This window comes from Mustelus asterias, chromosome 20 (genome assembly GCF_964213995.1).
Source record: "Mustelus asterias chromosome 20, sMusAst1.hap1.1, whole genome shotgun sequence".
In the NCBI taxonomy this organism is placed as follows: domain Eukaryota; kingdom Metazoa; phylum Chordata; class Chondrichthyes; order Carcharhiniformes; family Triakidae; genus Mustelus; species Mustelus asterias.
Window position 1 is genome coordinate 5,629,681 of NC_135820.1, and position 11,659 is coordinate 5,641,339.

The following is an 11,659-nucleotide window of genomic DNA, read 5'->3' on the forward strand; positions in this document are numbered from 1 at the left end:
CCTAACCTATATATCTTGGAACATTAAGGGCCAATTTAGCATGGCCAATCAACCTAATCTGCATATCTTTGAACTGTGGGAGGAAACCAGGGCACCCGGAGGAAACCCACGCAGAAAGAGGGAGAACATGCAAACTCCACACAGACAGGCCGGAATTGAACCCGGGTTGCAGGCGCTGTGAGGCAGCAGTGCTCACCACTGTGCCACCGTGCTGCCCTTACCCATGCAATCATAGCCAGAAGATCCCATGTGACGGCATCCCTTCCCACCGTCATGGTATTTCCTCAGGGGTCCTGTCAGGATCTATCCTTGTTGCCCTTTTGTTTCCCTATGATGTCCCTCAGTGTCATCATCAAACCTCAGGTCCCCACATAGACACTGACAACACATAGCTCTACCTCACTGCAACCTCTCTGAATCCCTCCACCTCTATGTGTGTGTGCTGACCTGCAGTCTCCTCCAGTTACATTGTGGCAAGACTCAAGCCATTATCTTCCAACCTTGCCACAAACTCTTCTTCCTCTGCCACTGATTCTATCCTCCTCGCTGGGCCCAGGGCCTCAGGCTGACGCAGACTGATTGCAATCTCTCGCATCCCATTTGACTCAGCTCCCAACCCCATCCATCATAAAGACATTTCACCTCATAGAATCGAAGATCCTATGATCCCTATAGTACAGAAGGAGGCCATTTGGCCCATCGAGACTGCACCGACCACAATCCCACCCAGGCCCTATCCCCATAACCCCATGCCTTTACCCTCGCTAGTCCCCTTGACATTAAGGGGCAATTTAGCATGGCCAATCCACCTAATCCGCACATCTTTGGACTGTGGGAGGAAACCAGAGCACCCGGAGGAAACCCACGCAGACACGGGGGGAACGTGCAAACTCTGCACAGACAATGACCCAAGGCCCGAATTGAACCTGGGTCCCTGGTGCTGTGAGGCAGCAGTGCCAACCACTGTGCACCGTGCCACCCATACCTCTGTAACATAGCCTGCCTCTGCCCCTTCAGCAGCCAATCAGTAGCTGGAACCTTCATCTACCCTCTTGCAACCTCTAGACTCAGCATTTCAAGCCCCTCATGGCCAACCGTGCCACCCACAAACCCACCTTCCATTCCCCACAAACTTGATTGCATTCAAAATCCTGCCCTACATCCTATATCAATATATCAATCAATCCTATATCCATATCCTAACCTGTACCAAACCATATTCACCGCTCAGCCCTGTGCCAGCTTATGTAGGCTTCCGATTCACCAACACCTTGATTTTACAATACTCATCCTTGTGTTCAAATCTCTCCCTGCTCTCTCACCTCCCTGCCACCTCATCTAGACCTCCACGCGTTCCTCTAACTTTGGCCGCTTAAGGAAATTAGGAACAATACCTAGCCCCATTGGAATCATAGAATCCCTAGAGTGCAGAAGGAGGCTCATTAAATCTGCACCGACTCTCTCCCAGAGCACCTTACCCAGGCTCAATCCCCTTAACCCCACATATTTATCCCGCTAATCCCTCTAACCTGCGCATCTTTGGACACAAATGGACAATTTATCATGTACAATCCCCCTAACCTGCACATCTTTAGACACTAAGGGCAATTTAGCATGGCCAATTCACCTAACCTGAGCATCTTTGGATACTAAGGAGCAATTTAGCATGGCCAATCTATGGAACATGCACATCTTTGGACACTAAGGGGCAATTTATCATGGCCGATCCACCTAACCTGAGCATCTTTGGACACTAAGGTATAATTTAGCGTGGCCAATCCACCTAACATGCCCATCTTTGGATACTAAGCGGCAATTTAGCATGGCCAGTCCACCTAACCTGAAAATCTTTGGACACTAAGGGGCAATTTAGCATGGCCAATCCATCTAACCTGCACATCTTTGGACACTGAGAGGTAATTTAGCACAGCCAACCTACCTAACCTGCCTATCTTTGGACACTAAGGGACAATTTAGCATGGCGAATGCACCCACCTACACACCTTTGGACACGAAGGGACAATTCAGCATGGCTAATCTATCTAACTTGCGCATCATTGGAGTGTGGGGGGAAACCAGAGCACCCGGAGGAAATCCACGCTGACATGGGGAGAACTTGCAAACTCCACACAGACAGTGACCCGAGGCCGGAATCGAACCCGGGTTCCGGGCACTCTGAGGCTGCAATGTTAACCACTGTGCCACCATGCTGCCCTACCGTTGCAGTCTCACAATCTCTCTAAACCTCTGTTGTCCCTTCCTTTATGATAATTGTGAAGACCTATCTCCCCAACCAAGTTTTTACTCCACTTCCCTTCATGTCTCCTTCTCGAACTTGGTATCAGGGTGTTTTTGAGGGTGGGGAGGGGGCGTAATTACATTCTGTTGGAAACACTTGAGGAGGACATTTGGTCAGAGTACCAGGAGAATCTGCCTTCTGATGCTATCGTGGGATTTTCAAACTCCCGACTTAACCTTGTAATCCAAAGTTTGGTTGATCAATTGGGCCGTGTGCCTCTCAGTGCTGCACAGTAGTGGGAGTGGCAGTTATGAGCTCTGAACATCTCACTTTCACACAGTTCTCCCAGCTGACGGGTTGAGTCACAGTGATGTCTTTTCTTCGCAACTGTTCACCCCAATGGTACGATAACCTGTACATGTCATCCCTCTCCCTATTTACATCCATGTCTATGCATGTTTATTATTCCATGGCTGGTTTGACTTAATCTCGAAAACTAGCAGGAAACTCAGGAAACTAACAAGAAAAACCCAACACACATGTCAGTCCTTGGCCTTTTGCAATATTCGAGTGAACTCCCCGTCCCGCAACACTTCCCCCCACTTCCCCAGGGCCAACTGGCACATTCGTCAGGTTGTCCGTTGACACTCTGCACCTTTCATTCTGCCATTCACACATCCCAATCTCTTAATGGATGCTCTTAGCACCCTTCTCAACCTTTATCATCACCATTTCCATTCCCACAAACCCACCCCCCTCCCCCCTCATACTCTCACAGTATAAATCTTGTCCAATTTTCTTTGCCTTCAGCTCTGACGGAGGGTCATCCTGACTCGAAACATTGGCACTATTCTCTCTTCATAGATGCTGTCAGGCCTGCTGAGTTTCTCCAGCATTTTCTGTTTTTTGCATTCAGTGAAAGTTGCATTTCAAATAAAGTGGGGATAATGTTGTTACAGTTTATATTCCATCCATTGGAACCATATTAAACATGAAGATTTTGGAATCTGGTGGTTGCTGGTAAGGTTGACATTTATAGCAGACTCATACCAGGGGAAAGATCTATTTTAACATATTTATATACACAGAAATTAGGATGAGTTTGGATATTTCATTCTGCTGTCGCATTACTTAAGTACAAATATTAGATTCCAGTTTGTCTGTTATGTGGTCATGGGTTACAGCTGTCTGTTGGATTTTTAAAAATTTATTCATGGGATGTGGGTGTTGCTGGCAAGACCATCCCTAACTGCGTGAACTCAGTGGCTTGCTTGACCATTTTAAGAGTCAACCATCATGTGGAGCTGAGGAGCTGAGGAGGTCTTGTGGCACAGTGGGTGGCCTCCCTCATTCTGAGCCAGAAGCTCTGTGTTCGAGACCCACCCCAGGATTTGATGGCCAAGGAAGGTTCATTCATAACCGGGCCAAAACAGACCGAGTGTCAACCTGCAAAATACTTCCAAACACACTAATGGCTTGTGGTTAGAGTGGGAGAGACTCCTGATCAGTCATAGTGATGTGGAGTGGAGCCCCTCAAATTATGAGCCTTTGGCGAGAGATCAGAGACCTGCCCCAGCAATTACTCGCTATGTAAAGAGGTAAAAGTTTGCTTAATGCACCGCTAGGTGTGGGAAGAGAATTAGATTAGACATCTGGAATCACAGAACATTGACTACAGGAGTTAGGACATCTTATTGAAGTTGTACAAGACATTGGTAAGCCCACACTTCGAATACTGTGTATAGTTCTGGTCACCCTATTATAGAAAGACTACAGAAAAGATTTATGAGGATACTACCAGGATTTGATCATTTGAATTATAAGGAGAGGCTGAATAGACTGGGATTTGTTTCCCTGGAGCGTAGGAGGCTGAGGGGTGATCTTATAGAGGTCTATAAAATAATGAGGGGCATAGATCAGCTAGATAGTCAATATCTTTTCCCAAAGGTAGGGGAGTCTAAAACTAGGGCATAGGTTTAAGGTGAGAGGGGAGAAATACCAAAGTGTCCAGAGGGGCAATTTTTTCACACAGAGGGTGGTGAATGTCTGAAACAAGCTGCCAGAGGTAGTAGTAGAGGCAGGTACAGTTTTGTCTTTTAAAAAGCATTTAGACAGTTACATGGATAAGATGGGTATAGGGGGATATGGGCCAAACGTGGACAATTGAGACTCGCTTAGTGGTTAAAAAAAAGGGCGGTATGGACAAAATGAGCCGAAGGGCCAGTTTCTCTCTATGATTCTATGACTGTATGTAGGCCAGGTCAGGTAAGGATGGCAGATTTCTTTCCCTAAAGGACAATCATGAAGCAAAGAGGTTTTTTACAACAATCAATAATGGTCATCATGGGACTTTCAATTGCAGATTTTGTTTAATTGAATCACCTTCGCATGTGAACTATTTAGAAAGTTGCTATGTGAGGAAAGGAGCCTCAAACATGGAGTAGACACGTCTTCACACAAATCATTAAGGAAAAAGAAAGGAACAAAAACCACGCACTCTGAGTCTGCACCTCTCAACACAAAGTCTGTGTGTTGTTTCTGCTTCAATGTCAATGCACTGGATTAAAAGAAATATCTGTCTGCTCTTTTTTCAGGTTTTCATTAAATCAAAAACATTCCTTCAAAAGAAACATGACACAAACACATTTCTTCAAGGCACAGTATTGTCACAAATCTCGAGTAGGGTTCATACATACTTAGGACATTTTACTGCAGAATTGAGAAAATAGACAGAGATTCATAGACAGCCATCTTTTCCCAGAAGCCTCGATACGTGGGCAGCACTCGTTTGACAACCCTGACAGTAGACAGACGTCTTCTTTACCGTGTCCAAAGTATCACTAGGGCCTGTTTCAATTACTCTTAAAGTATTTTTACGGAAGATATATTATATCTCGTCACTACATATTCACTTACAAAGGAATCCTAAGTGAATCTATGATGGTACAGCTTGGTACCACTTCTTGTCTGTTAGGAGGACACTCCTAAAACTTAGTTCAGCAAAACAGAATTGGACATGATAAAAGCAATGTATCTTTACTGTAAATTAGAAACAGGCTCTCGAAGTCCCTATTTCTCCACTAAAAGTTTAAAATCACTTTTAGGAAAAAAAAAATAGAAGGGACTGGAGGAAAATAGGAAAGAGCGTATTAAAGTTGAATTATTAGTGTCACAAATACATTAACGCTGCAATGAAGTTACTGTGAAAATCCCCTAGTTGCCACACTCAGGCGCCTGTTCGGAGGGAGGGAGAATTTAGCATAGCCAATGCACCGAACCAACACATCTTTCAGACTGTGGGAGGAAACCAGAGCAGCCGGAGGAAACCCATACAGACACAGGGAGAATGTGCAGACTTTGAACAGACAGTGATCCAAGCTGGGAATCGAATCCAGGTCCCTGGTGCTGTGAGGCAGCAGTGCTAACCACTGTGCAACCCTATTATGGGCACATGATGGCCAGTTTTAAGGCTTACAGCGTAAAACATATTGAAACCATTTTAACAATTATATATCAATGGATAACAAGGACACATCTAGGAGGAGATCAATAAAGTGAGCAACACCCATTCGACATTACTTTCATTCCAAGTTTTATTTTTGATTGAATAGCATACAAGGCTACAGACCAAATGCAGGAAAATGGGATTAGAATCGATAGGTGTTTGATGGCGAGCACAGACATGATGGGCCAAAGGGCCTCTTTGTGCTGGAAAACTCTAGCGCCAGAATTCTACCACCCCGCCTGCCATGAGAATAGAGCAGGCGAGGGGCAGACCACAAGAAGGTGTGGTGACCTCGGGTGGGATTTTCCAGTCTCAGGTCGAACGAGGCCATAAAATCGCTACCTCAGACTCCATTAATTCAAATTTCACCATCTGCCATGGGGGATTCGAACACAAGTTCCCAGAGCATTACTCTGGGTCTCTGGATTACTATTCCAATTAACCTAAAACAGTTTAATCCCAAGAGGAATGGAAGGGGGGAAGGTGGATATTATCCTGTGATCGGAGGAACAATTCTCTCTGTTGGAACATATCAGGAAATCACAAATGCAGTGTGGTGTTTACTCATGGCCAGTGACTTGCAGAGAATTTGTCTTCCTGCTTTGTTGCTTTTCCCCATTACTTCCCTACTGCACGCTAACCTGGCTGGAGAGATAAATAAGCGAGGTACAATCAACTTTACACTTTTCACCCCCATCTCAAGACAAGTGCCCTCACTGTTACTGTCGGTGGCTGTTCAACCTTGTCCTTGCAAGGGTTAGACATTTGTCAACAAACAGAAATTTGCTTACTTTGAATAATATGTGACCTGCTAAGCAAACCGGGAAGTGTTTTAACTTGGTGTAGCAGGGAAATTCCCCAAGAATGGTTGCACCGTGCCAAGCATCTCGTTCAAAGTCTGCAGTGAACAAAAAGTACCCGATTGGCTGCAAAGTGCTTTGGGGTTGCGAAAGACACTATGAATACAATAAAGCAATAAGTTTAATAAGGGGATATGGGGAACAGTGGGGAGGTGGATTTGAGACCAGGGAGAGATCAGCCATGATCTGTTTGAATGGTGGAGCAGGCTCAAAGGGCTGAATTTGCCTACTTCTGCTCCTAATTCCTATGTTCCTATGTTCTTATTGTTGATCCAGAAAGAACTCTTCCAGTGTAGACAATAAAAATCTAACAAAATCAAAGAAAAGGTTTAACAAAGAAACTCCAAACTTGAGGCCTCACCTTGGGCCATTCGAAGCATGCCAAATTGACCCTAGTGTCAGGGGGATTAGCAGAAAGAAGCCATTTGGTCCATTGTGCCTCCACCAACAACAATCCCACTCAAGCCCTATCCCCGTAACCTCATGTATTTACCCTGCTAATCCCCCTGACACTAGGGTCAATTTGGCATGGCCAATCAACCTAACCCGCATATCTTTAGACTGTGGGAGGAACCCGGAGCACCCGGAGGAAACCCATGCAGACATGGGGAGAATGTGCAAACTCCACACAGACAGTGAACCAAAGCTGGAATTGAACCCGGGTCCTTGGCACTGTGAGGCAGCAGTGCTAACCACTGTGCCACCATGCCGCCCAGGTCATCTATGAACACGAAATTAGGAAGACTCGAACAAGGAACCTCTGGATGGTTTCCTTCCACAGTCACTGCAGGATCACTTCAGCGATACCTTTACACCTCCTGCACAGATACCTCATTCCCTGGGTTCCCCGGCCATCTGCGTGACTTTTTTTGCCTCAGGCTCAAACCCTGTAGCAGTGGATTGCACTTGCTGGAAATCAAGGTCAATCTTTCGAAGCCAAATTTGTTTCTGACCTTGGGGGGGGTGGAGGAGCGGGGGAGGGGGGGGGGGAGGGTGTGGTGTGGTGGGGGGAGCACTGGGAGGACTGGAGTCACCTCCCTTCAATTGACCAAAATGACTATCTGTGGAAATTAGTTTGGGAAAAAGAAATAAAATAAAAACTTTGCTTTTCAAATCCAAAGGAAGTCATAGGTGTTCGCATGTAATCGGTGATAACATTGGATCTGTTGTAATGTGACCAATGGTAACAAGCTGTAAGGATCAGCTGACCCAGTAAACCATTTAACCAATGACAGAATGATGTGATGATCAGCTGACTAGCTGTCTTAGTATGAATAAGAATCTGTTGAGAATTGTTAAATTGCTTCGAATGGCCCAAGGTGAGGCCTCAAGTTTGGAGTTTCTTTGTTAAACCTTTTCTTTGATTTTGTTAGATTTTTATTGTCTACACTGGAAGAGTTCTTTCTGGATCAACAATAAGAACATAGGAACATAGGAATTAGGAGCAGAAGTAGGCAAATTCAGCCCTTTGAGCCTGCTCCACCATTCAAACAGATCATGGCTGATCTCTCCCTGGTCTCAAATCCACCTCCCCACTGTTCCCCATATCCCCTTATTAAACTTATTGCTTTATTGTATTCATAGTGTCTTTCGCAACCCCAAAGCACTTTGCAGCCAATCGGGTACTTTTTGTTCACTGCAGACTTTGAACGAGATGCTTGGCACGGTGCAACCATTCTTGGGGAATTTCCCTGCTACACCAAGTTAAAACACTTCCCGGTTTGCTTAGCAGGTCACATATTATTCAAAGTAAGCAAATTTCTGTTTGTTGACAAATGTCTAACCCTTGCAAGGACAAGGTTGAACAGCCACCGACAGTAACAGTGAGGGCACTTGTCTTGAGATGGGGGTGAAAAGTGTAAAGTTGATTGTACCTCGCTTATTTATCTCTCCAGCCAGGTTAGCGTGCAGTAGGGAAGTAATGGGGAAAAGCAACAAAGCAGGAAGACAAATTCTCTGCAAGTCACTGGCCATGAGTAAACACCACACTGCATTTGTGATTTCCTGATATGTTCCAACAGAGAGAATTGTTCCTCCGATCACAGGATAATATCCACCTTCCCCCCTTCCATTCCTCTTGGGATTAAACTGTTTTAGGTTAATTGGAATAGTAATCCAGAGACCCAGAGTAATGCTCTGGGAACTTGTGTTCGAATCCCCCATGGCAGATGGTGAAATTTGAATTAATGGAGTCTGAGGTAGCGATTTTATGGCCTCGTTCGACCTGAGACTGGAAAATCCCACCCGAGGTCACCACACCTTCTTGTGGTCTGCCCCTCGCCTGCTCTATTCTCATGGCAGGCGGGGTGGTAGAATTCTGGCGCTAGAGTTTTCCAGCACAAAGAGGCCCTTTGGCCCATCATGTCTGTGCTCGCCATCAAACACCTATCGATTCTAATCCCATTTTCCTGCATTTGGTCTGTAGCCTTGTATGCTATTCAATCAAAAATAAAACTTGGAATGAAAGTAATGTCGAATGGGTGTTGCTCACTTTATTGATCTCCTCCTAGATGTGTCCTTGTTATCCATTGATATATAATTGTTAAAATGGTTTCAATATGTTTTACGCTGTAAGCCTTAAAACTGGCCATCATGTGCCCATAATAGGGTTGCACAGTGGTTAGCACTGCTGCCTCACAGCACCAGGGACCTGGATTCGATTCCCAGCTTGGATCACTGTCTGTTCAAAGTCTGCACATTCTCCCTGTGTCTGTATGGGTTTCCTCCGGCTGCTCTGGTTTCCTACCACAGTCTGAAAGATGGGTTGGTTCGGTGCATTGGCCATGCTAAATTCTCCCTCCCTCCGAACAGGCGCCTGAGTGTGGCAACTAGGGGATTTTCACAGTAACTTCATTGCAGCGTTAATGTATTTGTGACACTAATAATTCAACTTTAATACGCTCTTTCCTATTTTCCTCCAGTCCCTTCTATTTTTTCCTAAAAGTGATTTTAAACTTTTAGTGGAGAAATAGGGACTTCGAGAGCCTGTTTCTAATTTACAGTAAAGATACATTGCTTTTATCATGTCCAATTCTGTTTTGCTGAACTAAGTTTTAGGAGTGTCCTCCTAACAGACAAGAAGTGGTACCAAGCTGTACCATCATAGATTCACTTAGGATTCCTTTGTAAGTGAATATGTAGTGACGAGATATAATATATCTTCCGTAAAAATACTTTAAGAGTAATTGAAACAGGCCCTAGTGATACTTTGGACACGGTAAAGAAGACGTCTGTCTACTGTCAGGGTTGTCAAACGAGTGCTGCCCACGTATCGAGGCTTCTGGGAAAAGATGGCTGTCTATGAATCTCTGTCTATTTTCTCAATTCTGCAGTAAAATGTCCTAAGTATGTATGAACCCTACTCGAGATTTGTGACAATACTGTGCCTTGAAGAAATGTGTTTGTGTCATGTTTCTTTTGAAGGAATGTTTTTTATTCAGCTCTGATAACGGTGCTGATTTGTCTGCAACTGGCAGCCCACATGCTGAACCTGCAGAAGAATAATTGTTCTGAGTTAATGGGTGTTTGTTTTAATCTGAGCGAATGCATTTTAGTTATGTTTAGGGTTTTCCCCCTGGGGTTACAGAGTAGGGATTAATTAAGTTGATTGACAAGAGAGGGTCATGTGAATGGGCAGAGCGAGACTTACAGAAAGACAAACAGGCAGTTGTTGTTTGAATTTGCAAGGAGCAGCAGCTCTTTCTCTCTCTCCCTCTCTCAGAAATTAAAGCCTGGTGCTTGTTAGAAAATAGTTATCTCCCTCCAGAGGTTTGCAAAAGGCAAGAGGTGTTTTCTCCCCCCGCCCCTCTCTGGAGTTCTGTTGTTTGAAGCCAGGTCTCTCTCTGGAGTTCTGCTGCTTGAAGACAGGTTTCTCTCTGGAGACTGCTGTCTGAGAGTCAGAAGACAGGTATCTCTCTGTTTCTGTGTCCAGAGGTGTTAAAAGACTGGAAACTCATGTAATCCTGTGTGATTTTGCTAACTGATTCTGAAGAGCAGTTTACATCTATGAAGAATATTGCTTAAATTGGGAAGTAATAGAGATAGGCTAGCACTTAAGAATTATACCTTGTCATGTTTAAGTATCTCAATTGGTAAAAGTTTTGCTAATTCTTTTTGTTATCGTTGACCTGCATTGTTGAATAAAGTTCATTTTAATAAAATCTTCTTCATGGGTCAATAGAATCACACCTGGAGGAAAACATGTCATTTTTATTTTATTCATTCATGGGATATGGGCGTTGCTGGCTGGCCAGCATTTATTGCCCATCCATTGTTGCCCTTGGGGGGCAGTTGAGAGACAACCACATTGCTATGGCTCTGGAGTCGCATGTAGGCCAGACCAGGGAAGGCTTGCAGATTTCCTTCCCCAAAGGACATAATGAAGCAGATGGATTTTTCCGACAATCGAGAATGGCTTCATAGTCATCAGTAAATGCTTAATTCCAGATTTTTAAAATTGAATTCAAATGCCACCCTCTGCCGTGGCAGGATTCAAACCCGGGTTCCCAGAACATTAGCTCAGTTCTGGATTAATAGTCTAGCGATAAATACCACTAGGCCGTCGCCTCCTCATATGCTTACTCGAATGACAAAATCAAAAACTGTCGACGTCTAGGCTAACTTTATAATAAACCTTTGAGTTTCTGATCTGAAGTTTTAAATGTATAATTCCCTCCAGCACTGACACCCAGTAACGGCAGTGCGTACCATCTACAAGATGCGATGCAGGAACTCGCCAAGGCTCCCGAGGCAGCACTTTCCAAACCTACGATCACTACCATCTAGGACAAGAGCAGCAGATACCTGGGAACACAGACGTCAGCTCACTCCCACCTTTTCAAGGGGCAATTAGGGATGGGCAATAAATGCTGGCACGGCCAGTGATGCCCACATTGCGTAATTAAATAAAAATCATTGTGATTCTCAGTTATTCTTTCAGTGAGGTAACACTGACCTCAACCCCTGTTCATGTTTGCTTTAGTTAATACCTAACCTGGTTCACTAACCAGGCATTTCTAGCTGCTCTCTATAACAGGAAACATCATTACCCTGGCA